Source organism: Oryctolagus cuniculus, chromosome 1 (assembly GCF_051225735.1).
Source record: "Oryctolagus cuniculus isolate XC-2025 breed Fujian yellow rabbit chromosome 1, ASM5122573v1, whole genome shotgun sequence".
NCBI lineage: Eukaryota > Metazoa > Chordata > Mammalia > Lagomorpha > Leporidae > Oryctolagus > Oryctolagus cuniculus.
The window spans coordinates 219,762,306-219,781,062 of NC_142867.1; the positions used below are offsets into that span (position 1 = coordinate 219,762,306).

At 37.1% G+C, this 18,757-nt stretch overlaps 1 pseudogene; it reads right to left on the reverse strand.

The window, feature by feature from the left end:
• Positions 1 to 1,576: 1,576 nt before the first annotated feature.
• LOC127485382 (U2 spliceosomal RNA) lies at positions 1,577 to 1,751 on the reverse strand (annotated as a pseudogene).
• Between the last annotated feature and the right edge of the window lie 17,006 nt (positions 1,752 to 18,757).

The following is an 18,757-nucleotide window of genomic DNA, read 5'->3' on the forward strand; positions in this document are numbered from 1 at the left end:
AATCCTATGGATATTGAAATCTTTCATACAAAATGACATAGTGTTTGTATACACCTTATGCACATCCAACCATATACTTTAAACCATATATAGATGCTTTACACTATCCAATACAATGTAAATTCTATGTAAATAGCTGTTGTGCATTTAGGGAATGATGAAAAGAAAAGAAGTCCATATATATTCAAAAAGAGCTAATTATTTTTCCGAATTTTTAAACATTTATTTATTTGAAAGAGCTACAGAGGGAAAGACACACACACACACACACACACACAGAAACATCTTCCATCTCCAGATGGCCATAATGGCCAGGGCTGGGCCTGGCAAAAGCCAGAAACAAGAGCTTCATCCACATCTCCCACATCGGGGCAGGGGCCCAAGCACTTGGGCCATTTTCCACTGCTTTCTCATGCCATCAACAGGGAGCTGTATCAGAACTGGAGCAGCTAGGACATGAACTCATGTACGGGACTGGCATTGTGGCAAAGTGGGCAAACCTGCTACCTGCAATGCCAGCTTCCCATGCGGATGCTGGTTTATGTCCTGGCTGTTCTACTACAATCAAGCTCCCTGCTAATGGCCTGGAAAAATAAGCGGAAGATGGCCTAAATTCTTGAGCCCCTGCCACCAATGTGGGAGGCCTAGATTAAGTTCCTGGGTCCTGGTTTCAATCTGGTTCAGCCCTAACCACCGTGGCCATCTGGGGAGTGAACTAGCAGATGGAAAATCTCTCTCTCTTTCTCTCTGTATCTCTTTCTAACTCTGATTTTCAAATAAATAAATAAGCATATTTTAGAAAAGCCACATGTGCAACTATGGATTTTAAAAAGCTATCTGGCTACATGAAATATGTTGAAAGGAAGTAAGATATGAGATGATGAAGCTAAAAAGTATGTATTATAAAACTGTGTTTTAAATGATGGCTGCTGGCACTGGAGATAGAGAGAAGAGTATGGAAGTAAAATTGACAAGACTTGATCATTGTTCCAGTCTCTACCTCCAACAGACGGATGTTTTCAAAGTCTGCAATTTTGTCTACCCATCTTTAAATTTCCAAACATCTAGATCAGTCACCAAGCAGATAATACTACATGTTTATTGAAGCAATGCAAGAAAGCATCATTTAATTCTAGTTAAACTATTATCCAGAATTAAATATTTTTTGTTTCCTTTTAGCAGCAGCTCAGGTCACAACTGGAGGGATTTGTTAGACCTTCTTCATAAGATTTTCTGCAAGATATTTTATATCTGTTTTCCTAATTGTCTCTCTTTTAAAAAAAGATCATTTATATATTTGTTTATTTGAGAGGTAGAGTTACAGAGAGAGAAAGAGAGAGAGAGAGAGTGCGAGCGAGCGAGCGCACAACAGAGAGTAAGGTCTTCCATCTACTGGTTCACTCACCAAATAGCCTCAACGGCTGGAGCAACGCCGATCCGAAGCCAGGAGCCAGGAGCCAGGCGATTGTTCTGGGTCTCCCACACAGGTACAGGGGCCCAAGTGCTAGGGCCATCTTCCACTGCTTTTCCAGGCCATAGCAGAGAGCTGGATGAGAAGAGCAGCAGCCAGGACACAAACTGGTCAGCACCCATTTGGGATGCTGAAACTGAAGGCAGAGGCTTAGCCTACTACTCCACAGTGCCGGCCCCCCAATTGTCCTTTAATGCTTTGGAAATAACCAGTGTGGGAAAGTCAGCTCTGATAAGAACAGGTACTACACTTGATCTTAGCCAAAAGGCAGAGAAGTGATGAAAAGTCAGCTCTAACCTCTAAACATCTACTTCTACATTTTAAAAATGAGAGTAATAATAGTAAGACTTGATGGAATAGTTAATAAATGTGGGACTGACAGACCTGATTTGGTCTAGATATTTCCTGAGGAAGCTCCCACCTGCTTCCAGGCTTGGTTTTTCTATCTTAGTCTTTCCATCGTAAATTTTGTTTTTCTTTGTTATAGTCCTTTTCCAATCCTGCGCTCGTACCTCCATTAGGTCATTGACTGTGCAGTTTTATTCTCATCTCCACCAATGTCTGGTCACAATAAGTTTTTCATACATTTGTAATGAATAAAATAATTAATTCCCAATTATAGGTCATATCCAGCATTGTGGGGATGCAAATAGCCCTCCCTATCCCTTTTCTGAAGGTTATAACTATGCTGAACTTTGCTTTTGATCTTTGGATTAAACAGAGAGGGCCAACAGTAACAGCAACAGCCCAGTTATGCCCATATTTGGGAGGATATGTCTCTCAGACATACAGGCTTCTATGAGCAAGAGTCACAAGCTAGCATGTTTTGGTGAGTCACAAATGTCTTCATCTTTTTCAACCAGTTTCAAAAAAAAATGAGAAAGTGGCTTTAATCCATGAAAGAATACATTCTATCACAGGAGAGACACAGAAGTGTTATACAGCATCTTAGAAAAACACAGACTTATAAATATATCAAATAAAGCAAAACTGCATTACCATCCAGCAGCCAGGTTTTTTTTTGTTTTTGTTTTTGTTTTTTTTTTCCTTTCAAAGTGTAATTTCTTACTTAGTAAGTCCTTTATTTCATTCGGAAATTGAATAGTTGTAACTAACCCAATGGATTGTACATTGTAAATATTGGCCTCCTACAAATCAATTTCACTTCCTTCTCGCTAATGGTGCCATGGTTCAGCCTAGAAAGACAGTCAGTTGACAATTGTTTTCTGGAGTCCTAAAGGGATCTCTCTCAGCAGCACATTAAGTGACAATGGCTAGAAAGTTGATGACTGAGGAATGAGAAGGGGAGTGTCTGCTGTTAGTGTAGTTGCTGTTTTATTGAAGCTGGCAGAAGTACTACTGCCATTGTTGAACTCTACAAAATCTTTTATGCAAGCCAGAATCTGTGTCTGCAAATCTATTCCTATGATCAAATCAGATTTTACTAACTAAAATAAAGATTTCAAGATTTTTATCACCCATTGTTTATTTTATTTTTTAAAAAGATTTATTTATTTTATTTTAAAATTAGAGTTACACAGAGAGAGAAGGAGAGGCAGAAAGAGAGGGAGGTCTTCCATCCACTGGTTCACTCTCCAATTGGCCGCAATGACTGGAGCTGTGCCAATCCAAAGCCAGGATACAGGAGCTTCCTCTGGGTCTTCCCACGTGGGTGCAGAGGTCCAAGGACTTGAGTCATCTTCTACTGCTTTCCCAGGCCATGGCAGACAGCTGGATCGGAAGTGGAGCAGCCAGGTCTCGAACTGGCGCCCATATGGGATGTCAGCACTGCAAGAGGTGGCTTTAGCCACTAAGCCACAGCGCTGGCCCCTCCCGTTGTTTATTACAATGAAGAAATTTGTTGTGATTCTATGAAGGTTTCTTACGCCCTGAGAACTTTGCATTCATTTTTATTTTAAAAGAGACAGTTGTGGGTCCAGTGCTGTGGCAGTAGCCTGAGCCTCCATCTGAGACACCTGCATCCCATGTGTGTGCCAGTTCATTGTCTTAGCTGCTCCTCTTACATTCCAGCTCTCTGCTAGGGCCTGGGAGGATAGAAAAGGATGGCCCAAGTGCTTGGGCCCCTGCACCCATGTGAGCGGCAAGGGGAAGCTCCTGGCTCCTGCCTTTGGATAGTCCTAGAATGGCTGTTGGAGCCATTTGGGAAATGAACCAGTGAATGGAAGATCTTTCTGTCTCTCCCTCTCTGTTTGTAGCTCTCTTTCTCAAATACTTAAGTAAAATCTTTAAAATGAGAGAGAGAGAGAGTGATGAAGGATGGGAAGAAAAAAATTTAGCATAATTCACGAAAAATCTGAATTATTCCATTTAATTGATACAGGTATACCAGTCTTTAATTTTTTAAAGATTATTATAAAGCACTACATTATATACAAAGATTTTGTATTTCAAAATTTACTTTATATGAGTGAAGTTAAACATCTCTTCATTTGATTATTGTTTATAACCCTTGCCTATTTTCATCCTGGAATATAGTCTTTTTAGTTTTTACTTATTGAAATCTTTTATTTAATAGAAACATTAAGCCTTTGACTATAATGTATATATTAAAATACATTGTCTCAGAAATTTTTGCGAAAATAAAACATCAAAAACATTTTTAGAAGGCAGCTATCCATTTTAGTATTGGATTATCACTATTGGAATAGCAGCCATTTTTTAACCCATCATTTTTGTTTTATGTTTTCGTTGTAGAATTTTCTTTTGACACCTTTCTTTACAGAAAGTAGGAGTTGTATCTTTTTTACCTACACACAAACACATATATCCTCTAATCACGATGTGAGGATAGTTATATTATGAATTCTAATTTAAATGCCTAAAACATTCAAATGAGTCCCTGGTATATCCTGATAAAAGATCTTACCATTGAACAAGCTTTATTCTACTGGATAAAATTGTGTCCACTACTTACATAGTTATAGCTATATGAATATCATCTTTCATTGAATGCTATGATTTGAATGTGTCCAATCCAAAATATAGGTGTTGTCAACATTATTCAGAAATGAGTCTTTCAGTGATGATAAAACACTTTAACAAGAGTTTATGCACTACTGTGATCTTACACTTTTGCCTCCCACCATGTGAGTATATGGCATTCCTCCCTCCAGAATAGGAAGCCCTCACCAGATAAGTGAACCTGATCTTGCCTCAGTTTTGAACTTCTAAGCCTCCAGAACTATGAGAAATAAATTTATACCCATTATAAGTTACCGAGTTTCAAGTATTCTGTTATTGCACCACAAGTACACTAAGGCACCAAGGCACTAGTTTTTAAGTATAATTACCCTTATGTTTTAAGACAGTCTGTTTGTTTTTGTTGGGGTTAATAATTGCTTCATTTAAAAATTTGCTTTATTTTTAAAATACCTACCATTAGGGGACGGTGCTGTGGCACAGTGGGTTAACTTCCTGGCCTGAAGCACTGGCATCCCATATGGGTACTGGTTCTAGTCCTGAATGCTCTTCTTCCAATCCAGCTCTCTGCTGTTGCCTGGGATAGCAGTGGAAAATGGCCCAAGTCCTTAGGCCCCTGCACTCACATGGAGGACCCTGAAGAAGCTCCTGGCTCATGGCTTCAGATTGGCACAGTTCCGGTCATTGTGGCCATCTGGGGAGTGAACCAGCAGATGGAAGATCTCTCTCTCTGTCTCTACCTCTCTCTGTAACTCTGTCTTTCAAATAAATAAAATAAATATTTAAAAAAAAAACACCTACCATTAAATTGCCTGGGTTAGGAAAGATTTCTCAGAGAAACAGAACCCACAGGGGGTATAAAGATACAGAGATAAATGAGATATTGACTCATTCAAGTAGGGAAACTGAGAAGTACAAAAATCTGCCTTCTGCTATAGATCCACTCCACATCTGAGGGCCTGACAACTAGGAAAGCTGACAGAGTGAATCTCAGTCCAAAACCCCAGCCTGGGACCAGCAGTGCCAGTGTCTACGGGCAAGAGAAGATGATGGTCCAGTTCTTGTGGAGGCGATTCACCTTTCCCTCTCCTTTTTGTTCTATTCAGATCCTCAACAGATTGGATGACACCCACCCAATTAGTGAAGTCAATCTTGTTTACTTAGTCACTAACTCAAGCACTGGCCCCCACAAACACCCTTACAAACATATCTAGAAATGTTTTATTAGCTATCTGAGTTCTCTTAGCAAGTCAAATCTACCCTTAAAATTAAATGTCACTCCTTCATTTTCCTTCCAGGAAAAGTCCTTCTAGTGTGATCAAGACCAGTACTTGTTCTGGAGACTAACACTGTGGTGCGGTGGGTTAAGCCACTGCTGGTGATGCTAGTATTCTGTGTCAAAGTGTTTGTGCAAAACCTGGCTGCCCTGCTTCCCATCCAACTTCCTGCTAATGTAACTGGGAAGGGAGAGGAAGAAGGCTCAAGTACTTGAGCCTCTGACACTCATGGAAGACCAGGGTAGAGCTCATGACTCCTGGTTTAGCCTGGCCCTTACCTGGCTGTTGAAAATATTGAATGAGTGAATCAAGGGATAGACAATCCCTCTGTGTCTCTCTCTGTCTGTTTCTATGTCTTCAAGTAAATAAGTAAATAAATAAATCCTTAAATAAGACAGTGGTTATCCAATCAATTGTATTTCTCATTTTTTTCACATTCTCTGATGTTTCCTAAGTTTTTAAATTATTTGTTACTCTGAGATGTTTAATCTCCATGACTCTGGTGATTTAAATTCTCTTCTATTTTTGGAATTCAAGTTCCATGAGTTTTTGGTTTACTATTCCTTGGCTTAATTCCTCATTTTGCAGAATATTCTCCAAAATATTTTTGGAAAAATATGGATAAAAAGTAAAATTCTTCAAGATCATGACTGCCAAATCATGCCTTTATAACAAAGAACATGTATGTATAATTTGTATATAGACATTCAGGTTGCAAACACATATTCTAAGATTTGTAAAGCATTACATAATTGTATTCTAATGTCTAGTGTTGTTAAAAACAAAAGAAATATGTTGATGAAATTATCTTTCCCTATATTTTGTATATACTCTTTATTTGCTGGAACTTTTATGATGATCTTTTTATCTTGGGGTCTCTTTTGATTTATTACAAGAGTCAGCAAGTTTTTCCTTTCCTGAACAGTACATACTACATCTTCTGTAAACCATAAGTCCTTGTTCTCACTCAACTCTGCCATTATAGTGTGAAAATGCCCACAGATAATACTAAAGTGTAAAGTTGCCAATAAAACTTTATTTGGAAAAATAGATGGTAGCCTATATTTGATCTACAGACCATAACTTGCCATACCTAAACTAATGTATTATAGATCCAGCATCCCTTTTAACATGACAATTTTTCAAATTAGGAAGAGTTGTGTTCTTTCTATATTTTTCTTTCTTTGTTTTGGTTTGTCCACTATTTCTGGAATTACTATTGAACACATAATGGTGTATATATTGATTTATTTACTTTTCTTTTTCATGTTTTTATATTTTTACTCTTCTGTTTCTTCAGATGTATTAATAAGGTTCTTCAATGAAGCAATCAGTACGATGTGCATCTGCATCTATTGATCCATCTATCATCTATCCATCATCTATCATCTGTCGATCAGATATGCAATGCAGGAGAGTAGGCACCGGACTCAGGAGAGTTGATTTTGCAGTTTCAGTCTGAAGCACGGCAGACTTAGAGACGTCAATGATGCAGATGATGTGTAAAGGCAGTCTACCGATTTTTTTTTTTTTTTTTTTTTTACTTTGGGAAGGATCAGTACTTTTTGTGTTATTCAGGCCTTTGATTACTTGGATGAAGCCTGTACACATTAGGCAGATAAATTAATTTCACTAATTAAAATGTTAGTCTCATCCAAAACACCCTCTCAGAAACACACAGAATAATGTTTGAACAGATATTTAGGCACCCTATGACCCAGTCAACTGACGAATAAATTAACCAACACATGTTTCTCCTATCCCATCTATTTAAATTCTTAGTCTGTTATGATGTATTTCAAGTTCAGTAGCTACTTTTTATTCTCTGAGTATTCTTCTTTAATTAAATCCTGTCTAGGTATTTATTAGTTTGCTTTTATTAGAATTACATTGATGTCATGATATACAAAGCAGTCTTCAAATAGTTAATGGAAAATGCATTTTATGGGAAAAAATTGTGCATGGATTTTAAAACAAATGGTATCAATGCAAACCTATTTTTTAATTCCATTTTTTCACAACTTTTTTGAAGTACCTTCATTTTGTCTAATTTCTGTGAAAATAGTACACTTACTTATCTTTCTCTTTTCTCTTTCTTGCATTCTTTTTATCTCTACACATTTTCTATTTTGGGGGGGGCTTCTATTTTCAGCTTTTTAGTTTCTCTCTTTTTTAAAAGATTTATTTATTTATTTATTTATTTGAAAGGCAGATTTACAGAGAGGCAGAGGTAGAGGCAGGGAGAGAGAGAGAGAGAGAGGTCTTCCATCCACTGCCCATTGTTGAGATATTCTGATTGGTGGGCATTCTGAATGTTACTGATACCATGACTTGGTCATATTATCTGGGGTTCCCTCAAAGGCCAGTATTTATACATTTGCAGGCTACACAAATTTCTTAGAGAGATATTATCAGTTCTGCTGATGTGGTTTTTATCCTGAAGGAATTTAAATTGTACTACTTGTGTTCTCCAAAACATTTGGGTTTCAGCATCCTCCCCATGGGTGACACATTTTCCATTTGTCTAACTGCTTTCCAGCCTCCAAAATTTTGCCGATGTGTCCTACTACTTATTTACACCTTCTCTTTGGGTATTTCTCTACTTACAAAATGCTTATTAATTTACAGTAATAATAAATGAATTTCAGAAGAACCAAAGAAGAATATATAATCTTAATATACTATGCTTAAATAGAAAACAATAACACACTTTTTTCCCTCTGTATCCCACATACTTTTATACACATCATAAATAAGGAAGGAGCAAATGACATATATTCAATTTCTTTTCAAATACCTATTATATTAATGAGAAATAATTAGTAAATTAAGAAACAAATGCACAAAGTGATCTTAGGTAACAATAAATATTACTAAAAAAGACAAAGCAAGGTGAGAAGTAACAAGGTAACTGATAATGGACTCTATGTAGAAAAGTAATCAGAAAACCTTTCTGTGAGAAAATGATATTTTTAAATGCCTAAATTATGTTAGGAAATGAGGCAAGTTGGAAATCAGGGAAACATATTTCCATTTAGAAAGATCAACAAACACAGAGGACCTGTGGCAAAAATAAGCTTAATTGATGTTCAAAACAGCAAGATCAAAGTCTAATTGGTTTAGACTCTTAGAAGACAGAAGGTAAGAACCAAAGGGATCACATAAACAAGAATAGTGTCTGCAAATACTAGCTGATAGAATCAAAAAGGGAGAGAATGGTCCAACATGGGAAGTGAGATACAAAGCAGACCCATAGAATGGCAAATGTCCTAACAGCACTCTGGCCTCATAATCAGCCCTTAAGGCATGCGGATCCGGCTGAAATGCCCATGAGAGTATTTCAGGCATGGAAAGCCAAGACACTCTGGGGGAAAAAAAATATCCTAAATGAAAGATCTCCACGAGTGAGATCCCAGCGGAAAGAATGGGTCATCAAAGAAGGAGGTACCTTTCTCTGAAGGGAGGAGAGAACTTCCATTTTGACCATGGCCTTGTCTAAATATGATCAGAGTCAGTGAACTCAGGGGGCTTCCATAGCCTTGGCAGCTCATGACAAGAGCCTAGGGTGATTACTGATGCCATAAACAAGAGTGTCAATTTGTTAAGTCAACAACAGGAGTCACTGTGCACTTACTCCTCATGTAGGATCTTTGTCCTTAGAGTGCTGTACATTGAGATTTAATGCTATAACTAGTACTCAAACAGTATTTTTCACTTTATGTTTCTGTGTGGGAGCAAACTGTTGAAATCTTTACTTAATGTATGCTAAACTGATCTTCTGTATATAAAGAGAATCGAAAATGAATCTTGATGTGAATGGAGGGGGAGAGGGAGTGGATAAGGGGAGGGTTGCGGTTTGGAGGGACGTTATGAGGGGGAAGCCATTGTAATCAATATTCTGTACTTTGGAAATTTATATTCATTAAATAAAAGTTAAAAAAAAAGAAGACAGAAGGTAAGGAAGTGAAAATAGTGAACATTAATAATCTTCTGAGAATTTTCTTTAAAGAAATATAGAAAAATCAGTTGATAACTGAAGGAAGCAAAGGGTCAATGAAGGTGACACGATTTAATTTGCCAGGAAGCAGACATTCAGATAGAGATTGGCGTGTAGGGAGTTTACTAGGATGTGATTTTAGAATAAACATTGTGGACAGGAATGTAAGATTGGAAAGAGTAAGATCTAATGTGTCAAAGAAAAAAATCATAATGGAATTTAAAAAATATCTTGAGACAAACATCAATAGAATCACAATATACGAAAACCTATGAGATGCAGCAAAAGTGCATGTAAGAGGTAACTGTATAGCAATAAATTGCCATATATAAAAAGAATAAAGTTCTCAAATTAATAGACCAACATTACACTTCAAATAACTAGAAAAAGAAAAACAAGTTAAACTGAAAGTTATCAGAAGGAAGGAAATAATAAAATCAGATAAGAATTAAATCAAGTAGGGAATAGAAAAAACACAGAAAATATCCATGAAACTAACAGATATGTTTTGAAAAAAAAATGATAAAGCCTTACCTGTACCCACTGTGGAAAAAAAAAAAAAGAGGACTGAAATAAATAAAATCAACAATAAAAATGGAGATATTATAATAGATGTCTCAGAATTTAAAAGAATCATGACTATTATGAACAATTATATGCCAACAAGTTGAATAACCTAGAGTATATGGATAATTTCCTAGAAAAATAAAACCCACCAAAAAAGAACCAAGGGCTGGTGTGTACAGTGAGTTAAGTTGCTGCATACAATGTTGGCATCCCATACCAGAGCACTGGTTTGAGTCCCAGCTGTTCTGCTTCCAATCCAGTTCCCTGCTAATGTGTCCGGAAAGACAGCAGAAGATAGTAGACCCCTGATGGAGCTCTAAACTTCTAGCTTCAGTCTGGACCAGCCTCTGCTATTGTAGCCAATTAGGAGTGAACTCAATGGGATGGACAATCTCTCTCTCTCCCTTTCTCCCTTTCTCTCTCTCTCCCCCCTTCAAATAAATAAATAGAAGTTTAAAAAGAAATTGAATCTATAGGAAGTAGAAAATATGAACAGAACAATAAGAAAAAAAGAGACTGAAAAAAATATCAACTTCCTCTCAATAAAGAAAAGCTCAGATTAACAGATTAATTCTACCAAACAGTAAAAGAATTAATATCAATACTCTTGAAACCATTTCTAAAAAAAAATAAAGCTAGTGGGGACAATTCCAAATTCATGAAGCCAAAATATCTTTGAGAGCCAACCCTGATGAACAACACACAAGAAAATAAAACTACAAAGTTCTCCGATGATCATTGATGCAAAAATACCCAACATAATATTAGCAAGCTGAATCCAAATTCACATAAAAAACATAACACGTCATGACTGAATGGAATTTATCCTTAGAATGCAAGTCTAGTTTAATATATTCAAATCAAATAATGTAATATATCACATGAGCAGAATAAAAGGTAATAGCCACATGATCATTTTAATTGGCATTTGATGCAGAGAAAGCATCCAACAAAATTCAACACTCTCTCTTGGGTTTAAGTATCAAAGGAAAGTTTCTCCATGTAAGAAGGCATTTTTAAAAACCACTTCTGACCTTACAATCAATGGGGAAAATGGAAAGTCTATCTACTACGACCCAGTATAAGAGTACCTATTTTTATTTATTTATTTATTTATTTATTTATTTATTTATTTTTAACTTTTATTTAATGAATATAAATTTCCAAAGTACGGCTTATGGATTACAATGGCTTCCCCCCCATAACGTCCCTCCCACCCGCAACCCTCCCCTTTCCCATTCCCTCTCCCCTTTCATTAACATGAGGATTCATTTTCAATTCTCTTTATATACAGAAGATCAGTTTAGCATACATTAAGTAAAGATTTCAACAGTTTGCTCCCACACAGAAACATAAAGTGAAAAATAATAGATGATTTTTTAAATGATGATGAAATCAGATCAGACCTATTGTCATGTTTAATCCCAGTGAGAGTCAAGTTGGGAATTGATAATTTCTTCTTTTTTTTTTTTTTTAACAGAAGATCAGTTTAGTATACATTAAGTAAAGATTTCAACAGTTTGCACCCCCATAGAAACACAAAGTGAAATATACTGTTTGAGTACTCATTATAGCATTAAGCCTCAATGTAGAGCACATTAAGGACAGAGATCCTACATGAGGAGTAAGTGCACAGTGACTCCTGTTGTTGACTTTACCAATTGACACTCCTGTCTATGGCATCAGTAATTTCCCTATGCTCTAGTCATGAGTTTCCAAGGCTATGGAAGCCTTTTGAGTTCACCGACTCTTATCTTGTTTAGACAAGGTCATAGTCAAAGTGGAGGTTCTCCCCTCCCTTCAGAGAAAGGTACCTCCTTCTTTGAAGACCTGTTCTTTCCACTGGGATCTCACTCACAGAGATCTTTCATTTAGGGTTTTGTTGTGTGTGTGTGTTTGTTTTTTTTTTTTTTTTTTTTTTTTTTTTTTTTGCCAGAGTGTCTTGGCTTTCCATGCCTGAAATACTCTCATGGGTTTTTCAGCCAGATCGGAGAGACAGAGAGAAAGGTCTTCCTTTGCCATTGGTTCACCCTCCAATGGCCGCCGCAGCCGGTGCGCTGTGGCCGGTGCACCACGCTGATCCAAAGCCAGGAGCCAGGTGCTTATCCTGGTCTCCCATGGGGTGCAGGGCCCAAGCACTTGGGCCATCCTCCACTGCACTCCAGGGCCATAGCAGAGAGCTGGCACGGAAGAGGGGCAACCGGGACAGAATCTGGTGCCCTGACTGGGACTAGAACCGGAGATGCCGGCGCCGCAGGCAGAGGATTAGCCTATTGAGCCGTGGCGCCAGCCAAGGGTATGGTACTAGAAGTGTAATCAAGAGGAAAAGGTATAAAAATTGAAAAAAAGGTAAAATCATTTGTTTTCAAAGGACCTGATATTACATATAGAAAATCCCAAAGACTACACCAAAAAACTATAAGAATTAATATAAGAATTCAATAAAGCTGCAGGATACAAACCAACATACAAAATTAGTGGGCTTTTTATAAATATTTAATGACCTAGCTGAAACATGAATCAGTAAAATAATTCCACTTACAATTCCATCAAATACTGAAATGCTTAGGGAAACAATGAGCAAAGGAGGGAAACATCTGTACACCAAAAACTTTAAAACACTGATGAAAGAATTTGAAGAAGATAAAAATAAAGAGAAAAATACCCCATGTTCATGGATCAGAGAATCAATATTGATAAAAATCCATATTATCCAAACTAGATGCATATTCAATGCAATCCCTATCAAAATTACAATGATTTATTCAGAGAAACAGAAAAAAATCCTAAAACATGTTTGAGAGTACAAAAGACTCTGGATAGACAAGAAATTCTGAGGAAGAAATATGGCATTTGGGGCAGTACACTTATTGATTTAAAATCATTACAGGCAGCCAAGATAGTTGCTAAGTAGTAATATCCAGTGAACAACTCTCTGCAGTGACACCAATTTGAGCAGCTGTACATACACTAAGTCACCTTCACTTGAGCTACAAAAGTTAGGTGAGAGACCACAGTACCTTTTTTCTTTATAATCATAAGACAAGTATTGAAGAATGCAAGAATGAAAGAGTTGTCCTTGTCACTGCTCCCAAAGCTCCAAAGAATATAGTGTGGAATGATGGCTCCTGGTTGGGAGAGGGTGGGTAAACTGAATTCCAATTCCAAACCTACTGCAAAGATGAAAATTCAGTTGGGCCAACTCTACTGGTTCCTGCCTTGCAAACCTTTACCTGTAAAGTGAATATTTATAACATTGACAGTCAGGTAGCCTCTGCCACTTCTCCCCCAACATCTAGCCAAAAACAAAACTTTACATCTGTGGAGAGGCCAGGTGAAGGAGCTTAGGATGATGAATTGGAACCAAAGTAAGGCCTATTTTGCTGGAACCCAGCATCCTATAAAGCCCAAAGTCCTCTACCACTAAGCCACTGCTCACACACTGAAGCCCTATACTTGCATGGCAGAAGATGGACATGTGCACTCCTACAGGAAATGTTCATTTTGGTGTGTGTCACTGCCAGCCTTGGTGGGCCCGGAGGGCAATTCCAGGACTTTGTGGCAGAGACTATGGAATCCACATATAACCAGCTTGGAGCCAATCTGAGTGGTCAAGAACAGCTTTTATCATCCAATTCCAAATTTGAGGATACAGCAAAGGGCAAAGGAAATATTACTATACTGGAAATAATTTCCAGGTTGCTAAAGCCAAATACATGGTAGATCCTTACATGGTAGATCCTAACAGTTTCTATCCCTAGGCCATTGCCTGTGGACACTCTCTGGACTTGTTCCAATGTCAAGCAGAGGCATGTGACCTAGGTAGACAAATTTGTGTATGTTGAACCTCCAGCCTATACCAGATGTGGCCCACGTAGGGTCTGCTGAATGGTAGAAAGGGCTAATTCTATCACATTCCTCCTACAACATTGGGAGGCAACAAGGAATCACAGAACTGTTTAGGAACTCAGTTCTAAGCTAATGAAACTGAGCATTACATCTAATGGTCCCTATCCTGAGAGCAGTTCCTGCAGAAAAAGCAGGAACCTACCTCAGTGTCCAGTGAAGTTCCATGGTCCCAGGTGAGCAATCTTATTCAGTAATCAGCATTGTTAGTGGCTGATAAGTGCACAGTTGGGGAATGAGCCCACCTCCAAAGTAGAATAGAGTCCTTAGAATTTCTAGAAGTATAGCCACAAAGTAAGCCAGATTGCTAAAATTAATCCTTCAATGTGCATATGACATTTTACTCTATCAAGCATCAGGAAGTCCCAGGGATTCATGACCTCACCTAGAGAGAAAAATGAAATGTCAGAGAGCAACCCTAAAGGACTTGAAATTTCCAAATACTAGATGAACATTTCAAAATAGCTATTTTATAAAAACTAAACAAAAGGTGCCAAAGCTCACTTGGCTAATCCTCCGCCTGCGGCACCGGCACCCCGGGTTCTAGTCCCGGTTGGAGCGCTGGATTCTGTCCCAGTTGCTCTTCTTCCAGTCCAGCTCTCTGCTGTGGCCAGGGAAGACTGTGGAGGATGGCCCAGGTGCTTGGGCCCCTGCAGCCCCATGGAAGACCAGGGGGAAGCGCCTGACTCCTGGCTTCGGATCGGTGCAGCGCACCGGCCATGGCAGCCATTTAGGGGGTGAATCAATGGAAAAGGAAGACTTTTCTCTCTGTCTCTCTCTCTCTCTCTCTCAATGTCTAACTCTGCCTATCCAAAAAAAAAAAAAAATCAAGAGAATACACAGGAACAATTCAGTATTCTAACAGAGATGTGATATAGATGAAAGTAATTAAACAAAATCAAGCAGAAATCCTTCAAATGAAAAAATACACTAAGTGAAATTTAAAACAGAATAGAATACATCAATAGCAGAACAGATTAAATAGAGTTAGTATTCTTAAAGACAGCTACTTGAAAATACGCAGTCAGAGGAGAAAAAGGAAAAAATCAAGAGCAATGAAGAAAGCTTATGGGAAATATGTGATAGCATGAAATGAACACTATGAGAAACGGTGACTTGATCACCCTCACCCTGACTGTTGATGAGCAGCTTAATATCTTATCCCTCTTGATATTTTTTTTGTTTGTTCTACTTAATACTTTTGGTTGAATACTGTAATCAATACACAATTCTTCTTAAGTGCTGAAACTTAACTGAAAAGTGATTGCTGTTAAATATAAGAGTGGGAATAAGAGAGGGAAGAGATGTGCAATTCGGGACATGCTCAAGCTGACTTACCTAAAACAGTAGAGTTAGAAACGTACCAGGGGATTCGAATTCAATCCCATCGAGGTGGCATGTACCAATGCCATCTCACTAGTCCCAGTGATCAATTTCTGTTCACAATTGATCATAATGATAGGACTAAGAACCAAAGGGATCACATAAACAAGAATAGTGTCTGCAAATACTAGCTGATAGAATCAAAAAGGGAGAGAATGGTCCAACATGGGAAGTGAGATACACAGCAGACCCATAGAATGGCAAATGTCCTAACAGCACTCTGGTCTCATAATCAGCCCTTAAAGCATGCAGATCCGGCTGAAATGCCCATGAGAGTATTTCAGGCATGGAAAGCCAAGACACTCTGGGGGAAAAAAAAAAAAACCTAAATGAAAGATCTCTGCGAGTGAGATCCCAGAGGAAAGAACGGGTCATCAAAGAAGGAGGTACCTTTCTCTGAAGGGAGGAGAGAACTTCCACTTTGACCATGGCCTTGTTTAAAAATGATCAGAGTCAGTGAACTCAGGGGGCTTCCATAGCCTTGGCAGCTCATGACAAGAGCCTAGGGTGATTACTGGTGCCATAAACAAGAGTGTCAATTTGTTAAGTCAACAACAGGAGTCACTGTGCACTTACTCCTCATGTAGGATCTTTGTCCTTAGAGTGCTGTACATTGAGATTTAATGCTATAACTAGTACTCAAACAGTATTTTTCACTTTATGTTTCTGTGTGAGAGCAAACTGTTGAAATCTTTACTTAATGTATGCTAAACTGATCTTCCATATATAAAGAGAATTGAAAATGAATCTTGATGTGAATGGAAGGGTAGAGGGAGTGGATAAGGGGAGGGTTGTGGGTTGGAGGGACGTTATGGGGGGGAAGCCATTGTAATTAATATTCTGTACTTTGGAAATTTATATTCATTAAATAAAAGTTAAAAAATTCAAAATATGAGGAATAGAGCACAAATATAGAGTTTTGTGAGGATTTCCTCTCTGCCTTTTGTCTGTCTCTTTTCACATTTTTATAATTAATGTTAAGTTGTTATCATTTCAAGCTAATTATAGTCAAAAAACGTTTTTATTTTCTAAGTCTCAAAGCAACCACAAAGCAAAACCTACATTTATGCAATTACCAAAACGAATAAGGAAAGAATCATAGAGTGAATAAATAAATTAAAGACTATGGCCCAACTATATGTTACTTAAAAGAAATTAACTTCATCTCAGGATACTCATAGGACATTGATAGGATGAGGATAAAAGGATGTAACAAGATAATCCATGCAAATTGAACCTAAAAGAAATCAAGAGTAGCTCTACTTTTATCAGATAGGATAAAAACTATTTTTAAAAAATCAATAAAAGAGACCAGGAAAGTCATTGTGTAAAGTAAAGGGTTTAATCAAGCCAGAGGATATAACACTTATAAATATGTGTGCACACAATATTGAAGCACCAACACACATAAAGCAAATATTAATAGACACAAAAGGAAAGACAGACTCAAATACAGTAAGAGTTTGGGATTTTTAACATCCATTTTTATAATGGACAGAATATAAACAGAAAATCAATTTAAAAGCAGCATTGTTAAATTGCACCTTAAATTAAGTGGACCTAACAGATATCTATCTAGAGAACTTTCCATCGAGCAGCTGCAGCACACTTTCTTCTCAAAGCGCTTGAGATATTTTCCATGATTGATCATATGGTAGATCACAAAATAAGTCTCAACAAATTTAAAAGAACAGAAATAATGTCACATATCTTTCCTGACCACAAAGCAATAAAACTAGACATAAACAAGAAAAATCTCAAAATTATACACCTACATAGAAATTAAACAACTTACTCCAGAATAACCAATGAATCAAGGAAGAAATCAAGAGTAACTGTAAAAGTTTCTTGAAACATGAAGCACAACATACATCAAACCTATGGGATGCAGCAAAAGCAATACTAAGAAGCAAGTTTATAGCAGTGCTTGCACCAACAAAAATAAAACTAAATAGAAAGATTCCATATAAATAATTCATCACTGCACCTCAATGAGCTATACAACAAAATAAATCAAATGATAAATTGGTAGAAGGAAAGAAATAACTAATTTCAGAATACAGATAAGTGAAAAAAGATTTAAAAATACAAACGCAATGAAACACTGAGCTGTTTAAAAAAAATGGACAAACTCTCAGCTGCACTAAGAATGACAGAAATGTTCCAAATAGAATTAGAGATGAAATTGGAGGCATTGCGACTAACATAACAGAAACACAAAGATTTGTTAGAGATTACTGTGAACAATATAGCAATAAAATCAATAACTTAGAAGAAAGAAAGATTCTTAGAAACATGCACCTTACCCAGATTCATAAGAAAACAGAATACCTACACAGACCAACAATGAGTAATAAGATTTAATCAGTAGTGAATGATCTCCCATCAAAGAAAAGCCCATAACAACATGGCCTTACTTACGAAATGTACCCGATATTTAGAGAAGAATTTATACCAATCCTTCATAAATTATTTCAAAAAAGTTGAAGAGGAAGGATTTTTTCCAATTTCATTCTATGAGGTCAAGATTACCTTTATTAAAAAAAAAAAACAGACAAGGATCAACAAAAAAGGAAACAACAAGCCAATATATTTGATGAACATAGATGCAAAATCCTCAACAAAATACTAGTTAATCAAATCAATCAAATAGTTTGTATCCCAATTATTCAAGGATAGTTTTACATATGCAAATCAATACACTCATCAACAGAACAAAGGAAATATTGTATCATCATCTCAATAGATGTAGAAAAGGCTCTTGGTAAAATTGAACAATGATTCATGAGAGAAACTCAGACCAAATTAAATATAGAAAGAACATGCTTCAGCATAACAAAATTCATATGTAACAAGGCAATAGTTGGCATCATATTGAATAGGGACAAAATTGAAGGCTTTCTCTCTAAGCCTCTGGAACAAGAAAAGGATATCCATTTTCTCTGGTTGTATTCAACATAAGAGTGGAAGTCCAAGCTAGAGCAATAAAGCAAGAGAAAGAAATGAAGGTCATCCAAATTGAAAAGGAAGAAGTCAAATCATAAATTTTTGAAGTCTACGTAATCGTTTATATGGAAAACCACAAAGACGTCACCAACAGCTATTGGAACTAAAAAAATTCAGCAAAGTTGCAGGATACAAATTCAATGTACAAAATCAGTAACATTATTATACACTGAGTGAATCATCTGAAAAAAGAAATCAAGAAGGCAATTC